Below are 24513 nucleotides of genomic sequence, written 5' to 3'. Positions count from 1 at the left end.
CAAAAGTAGCACTGCCTACCATTTCGTAAGCTAGCAATTCATTCTTCGCTGAAATCCACAAAAATTGTTCTTGTGTTATTTTGAATAGTTTTAATAAATTCTTGATATCTTTATTCTATACATATGACGGACGCCCGCGACTTCGTCCGCGTGGAATTTAGTTTTTCACAAATCCCTCTGGAACCATGGATTTTTCCGGGATAAAAAGTAGTCTATGTGTTAATCCAGGCTATAATATATCTTAATACCAAATTTCAGCTAATTCGGTTCAGTAGTTGAGGCGTGAAAGAGTAAAAAACATTCATATCATCAAAATCATCAGTTTTCACAAATCTCGGGAAACCATGGATTTTTCGGGATAAAAAGTAGCCTATTTTTTAATCCAGAGCAAAATCTATTGCGATTCCAAATTGCAGCTAAATCGCTTCAGTAGTAGTGGCGTTTCAAAATATGAACCAAATGACGAAGTTATGAACGAACATTAAAAAAAACATACGCGTCAAATTGAGAACCTCCTTTTTTGAAGTCGGTTAAAAATGCGAGGCCTGGTCCTGTAGAGGATAATGTTTAATTCTTCTTTCTTTCTTTTGCTTTCATAAAGGTAAGTGTGGCTACCGCAGGATTTTATTCCATTAACAAACTTGAAAACAAACAGAGAAATCTCACATTCGATTAAGACTAAGGAACTATCAAAAGTACCCGCAAATAATCGAACCCGTAAAAAGCGCGTCAAACAACCGTGAACGGACGACAGCTGTGTCCAATGGACCCCAACAGATTTACGACGCGGTCTAATCGACCCGGCCGAGGAAATTGTTGGCTGCATCGGTGAAAATTCAATTTTTCTTTGTGGAAACAACGTTATTACGTATGGGTTATTAATGGTGGGTTATTGGACGCAAGTTTCCCAGTTTATAGTTATAATGGCTGTATAAAAATGTTTTTATTTTGTTTTTAATAATTTTTATATTAAAACTGGACTGAATTATAAAACACACTCGAGTTTTACAAACCCTTATTATGCAACTGTTTCAAAATCTAATATTTTACATTAAAAATGTTAATATTTTATTAATAAATATGATTTTAAAAGAGCAACTGCGTTTATTGCTGGCTTTTTCTTTCAACAGGTATTCTCTTTCTAAAAATAGTCAAACTTGACGTTTTAAATGTTGATTTTGATGTTGAAAGTTTATAATTTACTAATATTATAAGCGCGAAAGTCTGTCTGTCAGTCTTTTACCTATTCACGGCTCAAGATTTAGGATGAAATTTGGTTATAGAGATAATTTGAAATTGGAGCAGAACATAGGCAATTTTTTATATAGGAAAAATCCCAATTTTTTATATTTTATATAGTTCCTCCGGGATTTGTAAAAATAAAATTACATTACATTATAATCGCAATCGAAAACATGAAAAGAATTGAGCCCCGGTGGTACGAGGTTACGTGCCCTGTAACGCGACTAGTTTCCGATAAAGTCCGAACAAACAGCATAGCTTACAAGTTAACAAGTCACACTCCCCCCTGCCCCCACCGTGTGTATGACGTGCGGAAACACTCAGTCATGACGCCACAAGTGCGGTGCACAGTAAGGCTGCATTTAGATGACTATAATCTAACGCGCGTTTTTTATCCATCTAAGCATACATTATACATTTTGCACTTTGCATGTTACGATTGATATTGAGCTTAGACTCGTAATATTTCAATTCAAATTAGCAAGTTTAAAGTGACATTTTTGAATAATTTTAGAGATTACTATCAGATGTTAATGAAAATAATCAACTGGACAGACGGCTTTAAGAGCTCTCCGAGGCACGGGAGTGTAACAAACAACGCAAATTTCCTACCAACTGAGATATTTCACAAAAAAAACTTCTTGGAAGAGAGTAAAGCTCAATATTAATCCATAACCCGACCTAGCACCGCGTTATCTGAAGACATAGACTAATCGCTGGACAAACGAGGCAGTTCAATCAATAACCACCAATATAGTGTACACCACGCACCACGTTTAGAAATGTAAACCGCGATCAGCTGTTTAGTTTTTAACCTATGCACCGCGATTGGCCCGATTGGTGGTCATGTTAACAGGCCAGCAGCGCTATTCTGTGACGATGTTTTAATAACGTGACAGTAGGAGTTTCGAATTCGTCTCTTTATATCTACTATAATAGATAGAGACGTATTCTAAAATCACACTAAGTAATGAAACATCGGTACTGATCATGCACGTGGTAGTACGCGGCTGCGGTCGACGCGCGTTTGATGCTCGCACGTGTGAACACACCCTTACACGGCGCGGTATATTAAAACAAACGACAACACACTGACTAATGAGTGTAGTAATTCCCCGTGACGAGGGTAGACGTGAAATGTTCGCGATGTCATTATGCCTGTAGTGTAGTACCTACCGATGTCTATTACACTATTGAATGGTTACAGTTCATTTGAATCCATGTGTAATGAACACAAGTGGTTGAAAATGTGCAACAAATAAATTAATATATAAATACTACTTACAATTTTCTATTTTCTAACTAATTTATTTTAAAAAAGCTCCTTAACCCTTGGGAGTTTGGAGTTTTCTATCTGTCATACGATGGATTCGGCGCTCATGGAATGCCAAGATATTCGTCCCATAATTAATTAATTATTTAATTACAATTATTATTTAAATACGAGTAATTAATCAATATTTAACCATTATTTTTTTTCAATATTAAAATGAAATTATTTCTTTGTTATGCTATCACAACTACACACTAAATTGATTTTAGAAATTGTTTCACCAATGGAAAGCTACATTATCATCGAGTAACATATGTTATATTTCAACCCTGTACTCTTAATGGTACGGGAATAACTCGGGACACTGGAAGTAAACAATAAGAGCATTTTTTGTTGAGCATGTATTCTTCGTTTTGGCTTCGCCGTAGTTAAGTAAAAAAACTTGTTATTTTTATTTTTTTAGCCCCATTTTGAGCCCAGGACCTCATGATCTAGGTCCACTGGACTAATGGAGCAGTCAGCTCACTTAAAGCCTATATATAGCAATTTTACATATTATATAAATTTTTTGTTTAAGTATATTTTTTTAAATAAATAAATATACTTAAACAATACACATCACTATCTAGCCCCATAGTAAGCATACAGAGTAGCTTGTGTTATGGGTACTAAGATAGTTGATATTATAATATTCATATACATTTATATACTACATATAAATACTCATATAATGTATAAATACATACAGACACTGGAAAAAACCCATGTTCATCACACGAATATTTTCCAGTTGTGGGAATCGAACCCACGGCCGTGGATGCAGAAAGCAGGATCACTACTCACTGCGCCACGCCACCGTCGAAATATTAGGTACCTATATAAAATTAATTTCACCTAATCTCTATTTATTTGTAAATATTTCTTTATTAAATTATCCCGTTGGGGCCGAGACCAATAAATTGATATTAGAATCCTTACAGCTGCTAAATTGGCGAAAAAATAAAAAATTGATTTAAACTTCACACCAATAATACCCCTTAACGACCTTAGGGGGTCATTCTGTCTTATTAATGACCTCTTATGACCTTTTTCTGTCACCCCTTGAGCACTTTGCGATATTAATAGCGGGGGGTAATGAGGTGGGAGAGTGAGTGCCTTTTTTAGCGGAATTTCATCTTTACATGTATGGTGTATTATTATGGACAATGATGACAATCAAAAGGTTAATTTTATTTATTGTTTATCTAGTAAATGCTCGCCTACTTCATCTGCGTAAAATACAATGCATTCAAACATTCGCTAGAGACCCTTAAGTCTTTAGCGATGGGACAAGAAGGAGAATAGGGATATATTTTGTCATATAATTCTGAGAAAATATAAATAAATTGAATTTTATTATTGGATGGTTGAGAGTAGCTACCACCCAAAGTCAGCATGGTCCAAACTTCAAAGTTGCCGACCATGATAATCTATGATAGGAGAATAGACTAACAAAACCTCAACTTTTACTAAATCATACTATATCACAGGCTATTAACATACTACCAAAGATACACTTTAAAAATATAACCCTTCTTAAGTTATGTGGTTTAAAGTACCTACACTATAATAAGGAAGTCGGTTAGATATTCAAGAACAAACTTCTTTAAAGGCCACATTAAAATACATAATAATTGTAAAAATTCGATTGGTTACAAAGTAACTAATGACACCTCCATAACCGTCGAAGGACCGAAACGACCTTTTGTTAGATTTTATTTCGTCGCGTAAAAGACATTCGATCGTTTATCATGTTTTGTAAGGATGCTATTGCTTGTTAAACGCGCTATTATTAGTAAAATATCATTTTATTTGGGGATAATAATGACATTGTTAGGACATTTTGTTTGGCGTTAAATTGTAACTGAATTGCAACTGTCGAATGCGTTATATTACGAAGTGGCGTGTTTCGAAATGTCATGTTTACGAGGCGAGATTAGGGCATTGAATGGTGTAATAAAAAAACGTTGTGGTATCAAAGAAAATGATGCGTTGTAGTATGAGATAATTTGAGCACGTATAGCGACGTTTAGCTATTGGTATCTGTAGAGCATACCGAACAATCTCCACAGAAGAGGAATGGAAGGATATAGGAGAGGATAAAATCTGTATAGTCTTTGATTCGATCCCCGCTTGTTGGACTGTAGTTGTACCCACACCAAGCACAAGCTTTAAAATCATACTTAAAAGGTTTTTTAAATTGAACATAGGACGTCATTTTGATGTTAAAAAGAGTCCCACGTTGGGCGCCAACTGCAAATTGAAACTGTCCTACCGTCATTTTATACTAAATCAACCAGAGCGCAATAACAGCAACTAGACGTCTCCTCGTGTTTGACAGGCTTTATCAGTTTAATTTTCAGTCCGCCATTACTCCCAAACACCCCCATAACGATTACAGGGGTGTAACGCTGCGAAATGTCGCGTAATGATTTGGTAATGTCATTAAGTGACATTTAAAGTAAATTTGATGGTGTACACCGTATTGATGGCATTTGCGAGTCTATTTTATGGGGTCTTTTGTGACTGGAGTTTATTCATGGGTTCGCTTGTACATTTTTTATGTAATATTTGGTTTTGTATGTATAAATTTATCGGTTTCTATTGATATCTACTAATATTCTGTATTTAAAGTAAGCCAATATTTTGCACATCATATAGCAACATAGATGTCACTATGTTACCCTGGATTAACACATATGCTACATTTTATCACGTAATATTTAAAGTTTCTCTTTTGATAAACTTAATTTCTTAACTTAAAGTTTTGACGACATTAATAAAAGAAATTATTAAATAACGCATTTATTAATTTTGATGATTTTATTAAAAAGATATACGGTAATAATAATTATCAAGATTAATTAATGTGAATCTAAGAAAAACAACTAATTGCTTTGTTTCGCTTTTAAGGGTTATGGTTGTTAAATTACAGGTTAATCCTGCTGTGCTTTTCTAGGGACCAACGTAATCAACGCCCACGTAGTCTTAAACAGAATAGCTTGACACACTTTAATCAGCCAACCAATTCCGCTCTCAAACACAGGCCGCAATACATGGCGGCGATTTACGGCGTACACACCGCACGCATGTAAATACGGGGCGCACAATAGTGTAGTGGGCATCAATTCACATCTGTCCACAACAAAGCCTGCCCGCGACAACTTGGTTTATTGCCGTGGACTAAGCGCGTGTTTATGCGGTATTAGATAATCGAGGGTAGATCACTTGTGTGATGTTTAAATTGTTAAATTAAACAACCGCATTGTAATTCAGTTTGCGATTGTGCGTCGTCGAGTCAACATGTAATGATAATGGTAATGAAACGCCGGTACAGTGTGTTTTTGGAGAGTATGTTGTAGTTACGTGGAAGATTAAGATGTCCTATGAATAACAAATTTACTATTGTCAATCTCCGCGGTTAACCTCGCGAATCTGTGTGCTGAGTACACTATAGTGGGACAAATTACTTTGGAACTTTCTCTTAACACCGAAGTCTTCGGATGGATCAATTCAGTAGTTATACATACTCAATAGCCAAATTTCTGAAGTCTGGCTTTGAAGAAACAAATCCTATTCGAAAAATAAGATAATTCGTGAAATACTTTTGCAGTAGGTACTTTGCTTTCACAAAAATTAATTTCACTTAACTATATTATTTGTATACTCATAAGTACTTTGAAACAACAAGTTTGAATACAAAAAACAACTCTTTTAATATAATCATCATTTCCAAAATAAATTACTAATCAGACAGTTTATATTAGTTCTTGTGAAGAGAAAAACCCGATCCTTCAGGCATCTTAGTCATTAATTTCATCAATCCATCAATTAAAATTTATTATCTAGGGTAATAAATTTAACTTAAAAGACATTTCATGATGACACAGAGTTTAAACATATGCTTTAGGGTCCGAGGATGAAAAGGCAATAAACGATCTCATTAAAAAAAATGCTTTTAAAATACGCTCCTCCAGGTAGCTAAGTAGAGTTAATTCAAATTCAATTATAATTGTGTCCCTGATCCAATCCGTCCTACCGTTTATCCGAGATTCTACAACAGAGAGTACGTACTACCGTTGATTAGATCAGACATAAAGCCTTATACTCTTCCATCACACAAAACGTTTTCCGTCAAACTCCCGCCAACAATATAACAAACACGGCTAAATAAATAATCATCTCCCACAGCACTGGGTCCATCGTTCATTACACGGGGGCCAAAACAAAAGCAGTTACCGAGCTGTGAATATTTTACGCGCCATCCCGGGCCCTGGCGGAGCGCAGTAATCTGATGATGCCTCGTGCGGGTGTGTTATGATACTACGCCTTAATAAACTATGCATGGCCTTATATTGACGCGCTGTATCTCGGCCGGGACGCGTGGCGCCATCTGTTAGACATACCAGAGCTTGCGTTTGTTCACAAGGATGACATTTGAAATAGGTCATAAGCCAGTTTTTTAATTTCATATTTTTAAAATGTTACTTTGAAAGCCATTGCATAGAGCAATATGCAGAACTTATCATAAAGATTATTTTTTTTAAACCCTGGAAGTTTTATGAGAAACAACTCGACGTTATCGTTGCCTTTTTATTTTTATTTAATGGATGCTAATGATAGCGTTTGTTAGTACACTGCCAGGCCTAAGTGAAAAGATGCAGAAGAAGGTTTCCTACTTGATGGACACACAAAAAGGGGCAAACAAAAGAACAATGTAGGAGACTTCTCGCAACCAACCGCTAAAAGTTGTGACGACGTCGCTCACTGTATGACGTCATGACCAATCTGCAATACAACAAAATTAAGAACATCCTTGTGTTAGTCTAAGAACAATAATTGAGTTTCGAGTAACTAAATACCCGATTTTCTGAAAAAAAAATTAACATTTTACTTCGAATTTCGAAACTATATGGTTTGTATCTTTGTAACCTTGCAAACCCGATCTAAGCTCTATAGTTGCCTACCTTACTTAAATAGACGCAAGTAATAAACGACGCAAGTCTGTATACCACTGGCTCTTGCTCTATAAAGATACGCAATCAAAAGTGATATATGCCACCCCTAATTTTATTAGGCGCTGTGCTGCCGCTACTTGACGCTGGATGGCGTTAGCGGACCGTTGCCCACAGCGCCTTGGGAATAATATTAGCAAGCTCCCAACAACTGACCGGTTTTATTTAACTTAGTTGAATAATATGTGCTCGGCTGTCTGTTTTTGTGACAGGTTGAAAAGGTTTCGCTTTATGATGTACATTCACGTTTGGAGTGACGTTGGGGGATTAGCAACGATTTGGTTACGTATGTGTTAGGTTAGGGAATTAGTAGTTAACATTAATTTCACAGTATGTCTCAGGCGTGTTTAGCTTCAGTTTTAATCAAATCATCATCTTGTCCTTATAGTGTTATATATATATATATATATATATATATATATATGATACAAAATATTATATCGATCTCTTTCATTCTTTTTTATCATAAGAACGATAGAAAAGAATGAAAGAGATAGAAAATTTTACATATTCGTATTTTTTACACTTAATACATATCGTCCGTCACACACTTGAGCCATATCTTTGACCTTTATCGCCTGGTGTCCTTCCACTTGCAATTTTATCGTTCTTCTGACCATCATTCCATATACATATTAGATATCATATATTAGTTTAAATCATAATATTATCATAAGGTACTTTATACAGTAAATAGGCGAAGTATCTAACGTTAATTTCTTGGGATGCTTAATTTACATGAATTTTTGAAAAGTCAAGTCTGTTTGTTTGTATACTTTGACCTGTAGCTTAGTAACTGATCAAAAACAGACAAGAAACACAATTTCATTTGCTTCTGCTTCATCCATATACTATTCTATAAACCTTTAAAAGACGATTAAATACTTTTGTACACTTACAAAATGCATACAAAGTAACTTAAAAAATGCATTTTGAAAAAAAAAAATATCATTTTAAACATAGCAAGCGTTCGAAATTCAATTTAGATAGAACGTTTTTCAAACCTCCATTATGTAACTTGTCGCATGTAATTTGAACTTAAACACCATACAGATAAAGTTCAAATATGTATAACATATTTCAGCGGCACGACGCCCTGTGGAATGATTTTAGCAAATGAGTTTCCTTCAAAAGAATATTTCGTCTATTATTTGTCTATGGGCGTGCTAATGAGATTACTCGCAACGCCATCTACTAGCGGGTAGATGTACTAGGTACGTCCTAGCATAGGGGTTGGCAACCTTTTGAGGTGGAGGAACCAAAAATTGCAAAACATACAGTATTTCACAGTAAAGTGCAACTGAAAATTTCTTACTATTAAACTGCAATATTAGTTAAAGGTTTGCTTAGTTTATCATAGATAGTTTAATAACATAAAATTAACAAATCAACAATTAACAATCAAAGGGAGCATCGGTTTTGCTTTTTAATAGCTTTTAGGATATATTTTGGTTCATAACTAATTACATGCATCCAATCACACAATATTAAAACAAAACAGCGAATAAAAACAAAATGTGCAAAGACGGTCTTATCGCTAAAAGCGATCTCCTCTAAACCACCCAATATTGATACTGTCGCGCGCAATATCAGGATAAAAATGTATGAACTTGAGACTTTCAGTAATACCAACCACCGAGCAACAGAGATCCGTCAATTAAAAAAAAAAGCGTAACTCTCAAAACATTCATTACCAACCCTTTTCCGGGGTTGGAAAACGAGAGGTGACATTTTTTGGGGGTAAAGGGGGGGGGTGAGGACAGCGAAGTGTCAAAACAACCCGGGGCAACGTTTGACGCGGGGTCGTAATGGCCGTGTTACCTAAATTGAAAAGTTCACGACTTTTTTTACATTTAAAAGGGGTTAAAAATTTAAAAGGGGATATACGGGAACATCATTTTAGAGGACCATAGTACTTACTTGCGAATGTGTTTTTATTTTATATTATTACACGTCCACAATCTAGTCGCAAAATCCATCCTTTACTAACTATAAACTACCTCCCTGCCAAATTTTATTTTTGTAAGTCAAGCGGTTTACGATATTTAGTGATAATCTTGTGCTAGGAGTATCTTTGCGTGATCGAATCAGAGATGAGGAGATCCGCAGAAGAACCAAAGTCACCGAAATAGCTCAACGAGTCGTGAAGCTGAAGTGGAAATGGGCGGGGCACATAGTTCGAAGAGCCGATGGACGTTGGGGTCCCAAGGTGCTGGAATGGCGACCCCGCACTAGAAAGAGCAGTGTTGGCCGACCAGGTAGGCTGACGACATCAAGCGAGTCGCAGGGATTCGTTGGATGCAGGCGGCTCAGAATCGTGATGTTTGGAAGTCCCTACAAAAGGCCTATGTCCTGCAGTACGTCCACTGCAGGACATAGGCCTTCTGTAGTACTTCCATTGGCTGATATGATGATGATGATTGCGTATTATATACATATAGGTACATTGTTTGTTATTCAATGACAATTTAGCCCTTGACTGCGATCTCGCTTGATGTTAAGTGGTGGTAGTGCAGCGGTAAAGAGAGAAACGGGCTTACTTGGAAAAGGTACAAATTTATTCTACCTATACCATTGACGGGTCTCTACACGGCTTCGTACCGTAACGCTAAATCGCTTGGCGGTACGTTTTTGCTGGTAGGTTTTTGTTTATTAACAATCCACGGGCTAGATCTGAGCCAATTTAGAAAATATAAAATCCTATACCCGAACTGGGAATCGAATCTAAGATTGTGTGAAAACCACAGCAATTGCGCCAGAGTGAACTTCCATAGAGTGACGCCTTATATTCAATACAAACAATACACGAAACATACAATCTAAGAATTATCGCTGGACATTCATAAAAAGAAAACAAAAAACATACATACAGCCGAACGTAGAACCTCCTCCTTTTTGGAAGTCGGTTAAAAACATTCACCATCAGTAGGGTAAATAGGCCGATATGCGGACAGGAGCGAGTCACACAGAAAATTGCACCGGTCGCCAAAACGTACCGTTTGTTTAGGACCGGGGCCCTTTGTAATTAACGCTGTTTGTGTGTTTGTTCTGTGTTAACGCCGGAACTCTTTGAGGTAGCTACTGGCCTTTTATGTGAAATGCGGTTCCGCTCTGTACCTGCCTATTGTGGGACGGTGGTCATCTTTTGTCTTACCTTTGTTTTTCACAAAGCACCCGTGATACTGAAATAGAAAGTGGCTAAAATTCGTGTGCTTATTCTCTATTACTGCTCAGTTTGGTTTAGCCGCATTGCCATAATTTTATGATCAAGAATAGGTTCAAAAATTTTTGGGGTACTCCGGCATTAATTACTCTTAGGTTCAGTGGTTGGTCTATGTTGGTACAGATGACGATGTCCCGAGTTCGAGTTCTAGATTAGACTACTAGATGGAGCATTTCGTTATTCTAAGAAATTCTCATTTTAAATTCTCATGTCAGAGGTTTGTTTGGTGATATTCCTTTGTATCTGGACGTTAAACATTATTACTCTATGACCATCAACTCGTATTGGAGCAGCGTGCTGGGTCTTTAACCGTTCTAATACTAGGTACTGTAATTACATTAGATGGCGACAGAACAAAACATAACGGTAGTACTTCCATAAATCAATCACAGCGCTCTACTACTTCTAAAGTATCTCAAGACTACATCGTAATTTACCACCAAGAGTTGTAATACCATAAAAAGATAATTATGCACACGGTCGAAAATGGGTCGCGCAACCCCAAAACTAGTTTAAATGAGATTAATTATGAACCCCTCTGTAACCCGGTAACCCCATGCAATCACCCTGTATAATCAAAATCCTTTAAATGCGGGCGCATCCTGTACATTTAACATATGCTCGCGCCCCACATAGCCTGTGAAATACGAGTAGGAATGAAGTTCTACTCAACTACAATAAAATATTGTTTTAATAAAATGTTTGTCTAAAGGAAAATTAATCTATACTTATAATAAATCTGTAGAGAGGTCAATTCTGTACATGAAATATATTTCCAAAATAACTATCAGGGGTGATTAGTGGTCGATACTGATGCCAAAAATGCAATCAGTAAAATTTTTGTCTGTCTGTCTGTCTGTATGTTCTTTATAGAAACAAAAACTACTCGACGGATTTTAACGAAACTTGGTACAATTATTCTTCATACTCCTGGGCAGGTTATAGTATACTTTTCATCACGCTGCGATCAATAGGAGCAGAGCAGTGAAGGAAATGTTGGGTAGTGGTAGGGTAGGGGTAGGGTAGGGGTATGGCAAGGGTAAGGGAAGTCGCGGGCGTCCGCTAGTAATGAATAAGATGATCAAGATTTACAATAATATAGGTTTAACTTGATGATAGAAATAAAATTGAGCCTCTTCATTTTAACATAAAAGTTGTATCAATATTATTCCTGACTTTTAAGATAGATCATACCGAAACGCTAGATTGCTAAAGAACATAGGCTGATAACTAGCCAGAACCATTTGTTTCGTAGTAAATGCATTTACGCATCCCTTCCGAAAGAGTATAGACTCACCGAGACTTCGGAATACCCACTAAACCCAGCGGATCGGACTGCGTCATTTGGGGACATTTTCTCCTGTGATGTCAATCTTTGTCCACCCTAAATTAGGACTGAAGTAGATGCGCATATCGAGCCTCTTTTTACTATGCATCTAGCCAGAACCAAAGCTCACCATTTGAAATCCTAAAAACCCTACGATTATAATGCTGTTAGTGCCATGTCCTATCGAAGGTTGGCAATCATTAATGCTAATTTTACTTTATTCACTGCTGCCCAAAACAGTGATCTGGTGCTCATATTGGCGTAAGTTCTTGAGCCAAAAGATGTATATATACGACCAGGCCTTCGTTTTCCCTTTATTTTTCCCTGGATATTTGGAGTTTCGCAATATATGACCAAGGTATACGAGCTTCATCCTTACAAAAGCCCCAGAGACGTAATCGTTTAAAAAATCCTGAATGAAACCAACCTTAAAACTGAACCAAAATTCATACGAGGTTGTTAGTTAAAGTTAGTCGAAAAATTAAATCATTAACGAAATTATGAGAAAAACGAGCAAAAAATTCATCTGCACAAAAGTTAAGTAAGTTAAGTGGGTAGTCAGAAAAAGCCGGCCAAGTGCAAGTCTAACTAGTAGACTAATGGTTCTGTGCAATAATTATTATCAACCAATCTAAGAGTCAAAGGAAATGAGGCTTAGACCCACCACTCTGCTTCAATAGCCTCTGTTAAGATCACTATCAGATCATCATCATCATTTTCAACCCATATTCGGCTCACTTCTGAGCTCGAGTCTCCTCTCAGAATGAGAGAGGTTAGGCCAATAGTCTATCATGCTGGCCCAATGCGGATTGGCAAACTTTACACACGCAGAGAATTGAGAAATTTTTCTGGTATGCATGTTTCCATTCCATGCATTAATTTTTTTAAAATGCACACAACTGAAAATTTGGAGGTGCATGCCCCGGACCGGATTCGAACCCACACTCTCCGAAGTCGGAGGCAGAGGTCATATCCACTGGGCTACCACGGCACTTTCAGATATCAATTGACAATGAATGTGTCCGACAGCCTAAAGTATTTTCTGAGGTAAGGTGGTGAAAAACCACAACTTTCCAATTTTGTGAAGTCGTGGTTCGACATTAGGCAATATTACCCTATTTTATTAACAATATATTGTATAGATATAGACAATCTTATATCGTGCGTGCTACCTGCACATCGTATCTTTAGTCATGTAGTCCCGCTAATTAATTTGATTACAGAACCCTAAAAAAATATTTTACCTAGTTACCAAAAGTCTCTAAGTGCGCCTTTTCACCCCTACCCCACTACCGCCTACCCCTATTCAAAAGATAGTTTAATGAGGCAGTCATTCAAAGCTACTATTGCAAGAGATGTTTAAATTTTGTATCCCTACATTCTTTTAAAATTAGCCAGTTTTTATCTTCATAAAATTAAAATTTCAATGCTTTAAATTGAAAAATAATAAATTATTTTATCTGCGCAGTAGCGTGCACTTCATAGAAGCAGAAATACACTTTCTACCCTGTGAACTCATCAGAAACAAAACTATATATATTATAGCATAGATTAACACATAGGCTACTTTTCATCCCGGAAAAATCCATGGTTCTCGAAAGATTTGTGAAAAACTAATTCCACGCGGACGAAGTCGCGGGCGTCCAATAGTGAATTATAAATTAAGTAACTCAAACGGAAAATAAGCCCATAATATAATCAAGTCAGACACAATTGCGGCAAATAGGTCACCAACTCAACTAGACACGAGACTCTCGTGATATTATTCCGCCATTATTGAGATATATTTTTATTTTTAATTAGTATAATGAGGCAAAGAGCGCACAATGTACAGCTCACAGATATTCGCAGTGAATCGCGACTAAGGAGGCGCGCACTTGGCATTTTTTGTGGTTTTAATTAAGGCACCAATAAACAATGCTTCCTTAGTGAATATTACAACGTTAATAAGTCGTTGTTCGGGGTTAGGTAATGTCTTATTTAATACTAAATTATTAAAAATTAAACTTATTTAATAGGTATACTATATTGGTTTTAATAAAGTTTGCAAAATGCTCGATGGTCATAATTCGTTATTGACTTATTAAAGGACAATAACAGAATGTTCAAGATCGATCTTACGGGTACAATGTTACTTGCTGATAATGTAGCTTTATTAGTGAAAGAATTTTTAAAATCGATCCAGTACTTTCGAAGCCAATAACAAACTCTATATACAAACGAACTTATAAAATCTTTTCTCTGTATGTAAGTGTGTATGCATGCAGAAATACCACTATCGATATATTCGGTTGCGCTGCTATTGGTTGACATATTTTGTCTAATTCTCTTCACGAGACACATCGATTAGTCGCATGTTAGGCCTACATGCATTTAAGGACCTCCTTGACGGCCTCCGTGGCGCAGTGGTAAGCGGTGGATTTACGTGACGGAGGTCCTGGGTTCATCCTCCTCCTAACAAACTAGATGGCTAAATTAGAGCCTATTCAATGCAAACAAACAAATCTTTCCTCTATAAAATATTGGTATAAGAAACCTAATATAGAAATGCAAAAACCTCTGCATTCGATTAGGAGGGCGTAGGTTCGAATCGACTGACTTGAAAATTTACTAACTTTTTCTTTACGTGTGAAGTCTGCCAATCCGCCTTTAGCCAGTTGCCTATGGCCTAACCCCTCCCATTATGAGAGGTGACTCGTGCTCAACAGTGAGACGAATATGAGTTGTTAATGATGATTACACAACACACATATAAGAAGTGACAAAGCGTTAGCTTTTTAACCGACTTCAAAAAGGAGGAGGTTCTCAATTCGGTCGGTATTTTTTTTTTAATGTATGTACACCGATTACTCAAAGACGCCTGGACCGATTTCAAAAATTCTTTTTTTGTTTGAAACGGTATAGTCCCCATTTGGTCCCATGCCATCATGTCAAGATCTGATGATGGAATCCTGGAGAAAATGAGGGGAACTTTCAAAAATTATATGAGTGTCTAGTGTGTTCGTATACTTTTCCATTTAGTACTTTTAAGCACTACAACTTCATGAAGGTTTAATATCGATCTGATGATGGAACCATAAAACAGACGAGGGAACTCCTCGGCGATTTACAGCAGTTACCTTGTGTTTGTGCTTGATTAATTTGTATTAATGAGAACTTTCCACAAAGACAGGTTTTGACTGTCATTTAGGGGTCTGATGATGAAGACCAAGGTCAATTAAAGGAACTCCTTAACGGTTTACGGTAGCTAACTTGTGCTTGGGCCTGATTAATTTGTATTGCTGAGAATTTTGTACTAAGATGGGTTGTGACTGTCATTAGGTGTACTGTGATGTATTCGTTTGAGATGGAATTTTACACTAAAAATGGAAAAATAATAAAAATTTTAATGAAAAAAAATACAACCGACTTCATAACCTAAAAACGTACACACTAAACTAAAAAGTGAAAAATAACATCATAATAGCCATTTCTGACAGGACCACATGAAACAACACTGTCTGCAAAATCTAAATAAATAAGATATTCTCACATGGCTTGAATTAATACATCACCGGCTTAGCACCGCCTTCATACTGATCAGCAAGTAGAACATATTATGATGTTATTTTTCACTTTTTAGTTTAGTGTGTACGTTTTTAGGTTTTGAAGTCGGTTGTATTTTTTTTTATTAAAATATTTTAGCGCTGTCTGTTCATAGAAGTATAACTAGCGCTGGGACTCGAACCCCAATGTTACAACGTGTCAAGCACTGGTCCACGAGGCAGTGAACTGAAGGCGAGCCAATGATCAGCTCACGGTTAATTAGTGAGTACTCGCCCTCGAACTGTGACCGAGTTAATGTGGGGTCACACCCCCGGGCGCGGTCCGAGCTCACGACCCCCTAGATGTGGCGGGTTTTATTTCATTTACGATAACTTAGAGCTTTTTTCCAAAGTGCTGGAATGGCGACCCCGCACTAGTAAGCGCAGTGTTGGCCGACCCCCCACCAGGTGGACTGACGACATCAAGCGAGTCGCTGGTATTCGCTGGATGCAGGCGGCTCAGTATCGTGATGTTTGGAAGTCCCTACAAAAGGCCTATGTCCTGCAGTGGACGTCCATCGGCTGATATGATGATGGTGATGATGATGATGAGAGCTTTTTTTATAAGCTACAGTTTTATAGTCGATATGGCTTGCGATTTGACTACAATAATGCGTAATTGATGGGATTTAAGAGGAATTAATTTTTATTCTCTACCTGTTGGAAAGAATAAATCTTACTTGATGGTAAGTGATGATGCAATATAAGATAGAAGCGGGCTAACCTGTTATGAGGAGGATGAAAATCCACAACTTTCGGTTTCTAATACACAACATTAAATCGCTTGGCAGTACGTTTGCCGGTAGGGTGGTAACTAACTACACCCGAAGCTTCCTCCACCACATCTGGACAAAAAAAGAAAACCTCAATCGGCTCAGCCGGGGTTCGAACCCAGGACCCGTTTTGTAAATCCACCGCGCATACCACTGCGCCACGGAGGCTTTAGTCTTACTCTTACTTAGAAATTGTGTATTCACTCTAATAGCGTAACATACTTTTAGGATTTCTTACCCAAAACGGTACCCTATTATTGACGGCCTCCGTGGCGCAGTGGTATGCGCGGTGGATTTACAAGACGGAGGTCCTGGGTTCGATCCCCGGCTGGGCAGATTGAGATTTTCTTAATTTGTCCAGGTCTGGCTGATCTGGCTTCGGCCGTGGCTAGTTACCACCCTACCGACAAAGACGTACCGCCAAGCGATTTAGCGTTCCGGTACGATGTCGTGTAGAAACTGAAAGGAGTGTGGATTTTCCTCCTCCATCCTCATGAGATTGTAGTCAAGGGCTAACTTGTAAAGAATAAAAAGTCTGTCCGTCTGTCTATAGACTTTACTTTTTGTCGTCAGCATAAAAGAGGGTAAACATTTAAAATTTAAATTAAAAGTCCATCGTTTTAAAGGTCTATTTACGTAAATCCGTACGTATTGATAAACAATAATGTGTTTTAAAAATTTTTGGGGTTAAACAAACCTTCGATATGCAATGCTCAAACATCGGATACGGCATTCCGAAGTCATCAGCACTTTTATTTATACTATACATTACAAACTAAGGTCGAATGCCACATCCGGTCGTTTGTACATCCGCGTGCACATAAAAAGGCGCGTAATAATAAAGAGGACGGGACACATCCTCGTCCAATAGTCCGGCTAAATTGACCCCCCCTAACCCACCCAGTTAGCACGTGTTCATACCAGGGGGGTTGGGGGATATCGCGAATTGGAGTTTACATTTCTGACGAGATGCAAGCGAGAGCCTACGTAACCAGATCTTTGCAATTTTATAAAATCCATGTTTGTTCCATGCAACTATCACACTTCACACTAATATAAAGGCTAAAGTTTGTGTGTGTGTAAGTATGTTTGTTACTCCTTTACGCTGCGGTTATTGAAGCGATTTTGGAATGGAAATAGATTTTACTCTGGATTAACACATAGGCTACTTTTCATCCCGGTAAAATCCATGATTCCTGTAGAATTCGTGAAAAACTGAATTCCACGCAGACGAAGCCGCGGGCGTCCGCTAGTTATCAATATATTATAAGTGATTATCTGTGATTACGAAATATGTACTTTCTCAAGTGCTTATAGTTATTAAAACGATATTGACACATATATTTTTTTTAAACTACTATCTGTTTTATTTGGGATAATTTCTGAAACGGCTCAACCGATTTTAATTTGACTTTTACCGGAAGATACAGAAAATCATACATACTTAGCTCTTTAGCGCAATACAACTAATGCTAGCCACTCACCATCCGATAAGCCCACATGCTTGCAGTGCTCACGGCTTGAACTCCGATAAAACTGTTCGTGTACATCATGACCAACACACGATCAGTTTTATCGGCTGTCAAGCCGTTAGCGCTGCAGGCATGTGAGCTTATTTGATCGTCAGTGGCTGATATTAGACCGAATCGTAACGGACAATCTGCCTTTTCATAGGCGAAAGGATTATTCAAATCAAACAAATTTAACCGTTATACGTTTACGTAGATATTGATGAGAAATTATTACTCTTCTCAGCAGAATCTGCCTTGTAAACTGGTGGAAGAGTCTACAAATAGTCAAGACTTGATGTTTCAAAAGTGCTTGTAATTTTGACTTAGAAATTTTGACAAACGAAATTTTACTTTATGGTATTTTTGGACTATTAGAAAGCCTTCGATTCGGCAACTTACAACAATCAAAATATGTAAAATAACCTATGGTTGAGTAACTTAGTGAGAGCCGTAAACAATATTGACACTAAGCGAATTACCCGACGTTGACTTATGGGGATTGTAATGCTAATAATTTTGAATACCACTTTTTAATCTGCCTTTCAAACCAGTAGTAGTCTCTACAAATAGTCATTGTACATGTTTTAAAAATGCCTGTAATCCAGACCAACTTAAAACAAACTAATTTTGATGGTTTTTCACCGAGACACTAACTTTATGGCGTTTTTTAGACTATTACGTCCCTACAAACGGTCAATCGCTGCAAACTCGTGGGAAGGAATTATACATACTTTGCGTTAATTCGAGCCGTCATTCACGCAGCGACCAACACAAAGTTCCAGCCGTTACTGCAGGATCGTGAGAATAATTGATGGTCAGTGGCTGACTTAAGAAAGCCTTCGCCAAAGAGTATGCACTCAAAATATCCAAAATAACCCGCGAATGCGTAATATAATGACAGTCGTAAGCAATATTAGCAGTAACAGTGAGCCGGTTACCCGACGTTGACTAATGGGGGTTGTGAATAGCTAATAATTTTACACCATTTGTTATGAGGCAGCGCACAAATTGGACGCTGTGACGGAAGGGTTAAGCGTTCGCTAAATAATTGTAACGGTCAAGCGCGAGCGGGGCGTTTAAACGCGATAATAAAATCCATACTTCCATAGTTAATATTAAAAATTCCGTGTCTTTGAAATTCAAAACTAAACTATTGAATTGATTCGATTGGGTATAGAGATAAATTGGACCTTGGAGCAAAAAATAGGCTCTTGGAGCAAAAAATTCATGGTTCCCGCGGGATTTGTAAAAACAGAATTATACGCATATGGAGTCGCGTCCTTCGCGTCGCGAGAGGTTGAATTTTATTTATTTTGCTAAAAACCGACGAATTGAAACGATAAATTGTTCTAGATACCTGACATTTAATAATGAGATTAGAAAACGAATAACAAAAAAACTAAAAATTTCAAAATTACTATTATATATATACTCAAAAGTATTTTGATGCAAGTCATGGGTTTTTGAGGTCTCCACAAAAGAATATCCGAAAAATACCAATAAAAAGATAAATATTTAAGTACTTACCAAATCTTTTCATAACGTCTCCCCAACCATGTGCTCCAATGTCGATCGGATCTCATCTCGACGTGAACTCGATCTCGCCTCGCGTCGCGCGAACACGTGCGTACGTCTGCGACCAAACAAAAGGAATAGCGTATTGAAAACAAATTCTATATTCGAAACGCAGGGGCAGTTTTTGGGGTGACCATTAGTTTTGTCACTACGGACGGACGTAAATTGAACTTTATTTTCTGTAAAGGCAACTTTTTGTTGTTGTTGCTTTATTATGAATAGATTAAAAAAAAATAGGTTTTAAAGCCTCAGAAACTTTTCGGACAAATGACCGATAACAAATCAAATCAATGAATGAGAGAGAGAGGTGGTTATTATTATTCAAATATTTATATTTTAGTAATAGCTGTGTCGTTGAACTTGTTACAACAATGAATTACTAAACAAAATTACACATTGGGATTTTTCAGTATTCGCAGATTCCTTTTAGTTTTTCCCCATTTTATTTTTTGTTATTTTAACCACTGACAAATATATAAAAATTAAAACTTATACAGATGTTAAAAAAAAAACTTTTTAATTATATTAACGGTAAATTGACAAAATGATGAATTTAATAAATGATAAGAATATTTAAAATTAGATAAGTGATACCTGAAAATACTCAATAATATAAAACTGAAGAGAATATGTTTGGTCGAATGCGCTAATCTCAGAAACTACTAGTTTAAATTGAAAAAATCTTCCAGTGTTGGATAGCCTATTAATTGAGGAAGGCTTTTGCATGACAATTGTACGCAAGTAAAACTGCGCCGTACAGTTAGTCGATAAATAAACTAAGTAGGTACTAAACGTAATTTGAGTGAAATAACAAAGGTCGTAGACACAAACGCCGTCTATTAAACAGTCTTTTATAAAAGTAGGGCAGATGAGGAGGGATCATAAAACTAAGAGATGCAGAAAAATTGTCTCAGGTCGTTTTTTGTTATGAGAACAATAATGGCATAGTAACGTTTCGGTCAAGTGCGACTCGGAATTTTCATAAAAAATAAGATTTGATTTGATGATTGGTTAAAGAATTAGATAAAACGAAAGAGAGCGACATATTCGAGTCCTCCACTATTGGTCGATATTTGTCTTTCTTTTGTTTATGTGTGTCGTGCTGCGTATCTTAGGGTTTGTTGACAACAATGAGTACTCATATCTCCATCATTACTTACTATAAGACAGGTAAATATTGGGGTAATAAGCGATATGTGTGGTGAATATTAGTAAATATTGCTAGCAATAATTAGGTATTCATGGTAGTTGTAAACTATTCTAATTATTGTTTTTTTTCTCTCTTTTGTGTGATGTGTATTTAAAATGAACTTTCCTTTCTTCTTTTCTAAATATTATTAACTAAACGTTCAAAGGACAACAGAATATCAAAAATAATATATTACACAGGCATTCTTATGTATATGTTACGCTCAAAGATCGAAAACGCTCAGTGAGCAGAAAAATAGCTCACAGCGCGTTGTGGTCATTGTGGCTCTAATAAAATGCGCACGACGCATTATGGCAAGCACAGAAATAACATATAGCAAAATTCGTGTCGTGGTTGTCGTGTTATTCGATGACAACGCGTTGTGGCAATGAAAAAAGTCATGACGCGTATTGAGACTATATTATGGAAGATTATTTGATTACGACGCACACTACTTTCCGATATGGATCCTTCTAAGCCTAGGCTGGTTGTATATAATTATTAACAAATAACCAACTTGCTAACATTTTATTTTTCTTATAAAAAAAACGTTGTTTTTTTTTTATTTTTTCTAATTTTGTCCCGAGACACCGGAAGTACTAGTCACCCTAGAGTTACGAGCACAGAGCGTAGGGTAATGTAAAATTAATACGGGTCCCGGATATTTATTCTCCATCCCTCTCAAGATATGCTGCTGAATAAAGATATCAGATACACACTGAGAACTGATTTCTAAATGTCTGAGCATGATTTGACCATTCCGCACAAAAAAAAACGCCAATAAAAGATACTAGCAGACGCCCGCGCCTTCGTCAGTCCTTAGACCTTTTTAATCCGGCTATATCGCAAAATCCGTTCTTAGTGGATACCTACTAATTATAAACTACCTCCCTGCCATATTTTAGCTTTGTACTTCAAGCAGTTTTCGATATTTCGTGACTTTCGCATTTATATATTAAGATGAAAATATTATTGATATAAAAATCTCTTACATACGAGTACCTCTTTTAATTTATGACAATATAAATCTATATTCTATAATCATAATAAAAAGAGGTAAAGTTTGTGGTATTGTAGGGGTAAACTCTGGAGCTAACGAATTAAAAATTCTCTTAGTTCATTGTAGTTTCAAAAATATTAGGATACTAGCAGACGCCGCGCAGTTTCACCCGCGTGTACTAGACGGATTTTAACGAAACTTGGTACAATTATTCTTCATACTCCTGGGCAGGTTATAGTATACTTTCCATCACGCTACGATCAATAGGAGAAGAGCAGTGAAGGGAAATGTTGGAAAAACGGGAACTACATTTTTACAGCGATACTACTGTAAGGGCTGGATTAAAGAGGTCTAAGGGCGGACGAAGTCGCGGGCGTCCGCTAGTCTTATAATATATTAGCCAAATAAGCTACCAAATGGAGCATCGCCTCGGCACAGATAAAAATAAAATTTCCATATTAATACACAATTAGGCAGGAGTCGATGCTATCGCAGTGTTTTTAAGGAATGAAAATTTACATAAGATAGATTGGTTGAGATAGGACACGCTTCTCACTGCCGTATTACCAATTCCTGAGGTCTCAAGGAGCCTTGGTAAGATCACTCGTATACATCTGACTTTGGCAAAGGTTTTGGTAAATCATCTGGCATCATTCACTCATCATTCATCATCATTATCAACACATATTCGGCGGTCAACTGAGCTCGAGTCTCCTCTCAGAATTAGAGGGGTTAGGCCAATAGTCCACCACGCTGGCCCAATGCGGATTGGCAGACTTCACACACGCAGAGAATTAAGAAAATTCTCTGGTATGCAGGTTTCCTCACGATGTTTTTTTTTCCTTTTACCGTTTGAGATAATTATGTGATTATTAATAAACACTCATTCATCATTAATTAATTCATCAAGGCTAGACCACCCTCCTTATAGAAGAGAAGATATGGGGCTTTGAGAATGACTAACGGCTTAAAGTGTCTCCGAGGCACAGGCTATGTTACCACCAATTGTGGACTGAGAATTTTAACTGAACAAAGTTTAACGAAAACTTAGAAGAAGAAACTCAGTATGTCGTAGCCCAGGATACGTGTCAAACCCAGGACCTCGTGATCTGAAAACACATAGGCTAACCACCGGACCAACGAGACAGTGACAAACTACACATACCTACTATGAAAATAAAATAAAAATATGAAAAATACCGTCAAAGATTTTTAACGCCCTTTAGCAAAGGGTTGCGAGTTTTGACAAAGCTAAGCGTTTGGCGTGAGGACATTATTACTAATCCTCAAATGCTCAAATTAAACTTAAGGGTAAAATATACAAAAAGATTGTAAGACCTGTAGTGCTGTATGCATCAGAATTTTGGGCGGAACAAGGGATAGTAGGAGAATGCCTGCCAACGAAATGCGTATGTTGAGAAGGATGTGTGGTGCGACAAGAATAGACATAATAAGGAATTTAGACGGCCTCCGTGGCGCAGTGGTATACGCGGTGGATTTAATGACGGAGGTCCTGGGTTCGATCCCCGGCTGGGCCGATTGAGGTTTTCTTAATTGGTCCAGGTCTAGCTGGTGGGAGGCTTCGGCCGTGGCTAGTTACCACCCTACCGATAAAGACACCGCCAAGCGATTTAGCGTTCCGGTACGATGTCGTGTAGAAACCAAATGGAGTGTGGATTTTCATCCTCCTCCTAACAAGTTAGCCCGCTTCCATCTTAGATTACATCATCACTTACCATCAGGTGAGATTGAAGCCAAGGGTTAACTTGTAAAGAATAAAAAAAAAGAATGTGTATAATAGAAGTCTGAAAGTAGCGCCAGTGACAGAAAAAATGAGGAGTAGAAGGTATAGGTAAGGCTTGGTATTGACATGTAAGTAATGGCGGATGAATGAAAGTTATATTACCAAAATAATGGTGAATTTGAAACAGGAAGGCCAAAGAAGAGATGGCTGGAGTGTGTAAAAGAAGACATATGTGCAAAGGGAGTTTATCATTGACGAGTAATAGAGTGAGAGCCGTGATAGCCCAGTGGATATGACCTCTGCCTCCGATTCCGGAGGGTGTGGGTTCGAATCCGGTCCGGGGCATGCACCTCCAACTTTACAGTTGTGTGCATTTTAAGAAATTAAATATCACGTGTCTCAATCGGTGAAGGAAAACATCGTTAGGAAACCTGCATACCAGAGAATTATCTTAATTCTCTGCGTTTGTGAAGCCAATCCGCATTGGGCCAGCTTAGTGGACTATTGGCTTACCCCTCTCATTCTGAGAGGAGACTCGAGCTCAGCAGTGAGCCGAATATGGGTTGATGACGACGCCGAGTAATAGAGGAGAATGAAGGAGATTGACATATTTTGCCGATACTATTTACGTGAGATAAGGTAAAGGACATCATGATAAACCCAAAAAAAAACTTATAATGGCATTAATCAGCTTTTATGAAATAAGGAACGTCTGGTTACACAGGTATTTTCATACTAGAGCAACTCTAGTATAAAAATAATCTAAAAGAAGCTACTATCTACCACGCTGGTCACACTACAAATAGATAAACGCAAGCAAGTTTTTATTTTTTTCACAAACAGACGTTAACAACATGAAAGCGCTTTGAAAGGGCCTTCAAAATTACCATCGCAGATAAAACTGGAGATTAAAATTCATCATAACCGACAATGGCTGAAAGTTGAGATAGCTGGGCCCTTGTAATAGAGATAAAGCGAGATTGGGCCTAACAGGGCTGTCAGCAGGTCTAATTTCCAA

General features: G+C 37.3%; 1 long non-coding RNA gene across 1 annotated transcript in view; it reads right to left on the bottom strand.

Annotated features, from left to right (window-relative positions):
- The window catches only part of LOC112055498 (uncharacterized), a 68908-nt gene that overhangs the window by 5497 nt on the left and 38898 nt on the right, over window positions 1-24513 (bottom strand). The window contains exon 3 of the long non-coding RNA XR_002887506.2: window positions 19515-19620. This is a non-coding gene — a long non-coding RNA (uncharacterized LOC112055498). The remainder of the gene's footprint in view (window positions 1-19514; window positions 19621-24513) is intronic.

This window comes from Bicyclus anynana, chromosome 18 (assembly GCF_947172395.1).
Source record: "Bicyclus anynana chromosome 18, ilBicAnyn1.1, whole genome shotgun sequence".
Lineage (NCBI taxonomy): Eukaryota > Metazoa > Arthropoda > Insecta > Lepidoptera > Nymphalidae > Bicyclus > Bicyclus anynana.
Note: the sequence above shows the minus strand (reverse complement) of the source record. Positions and strands in the feature narration are given on the sequence as shown.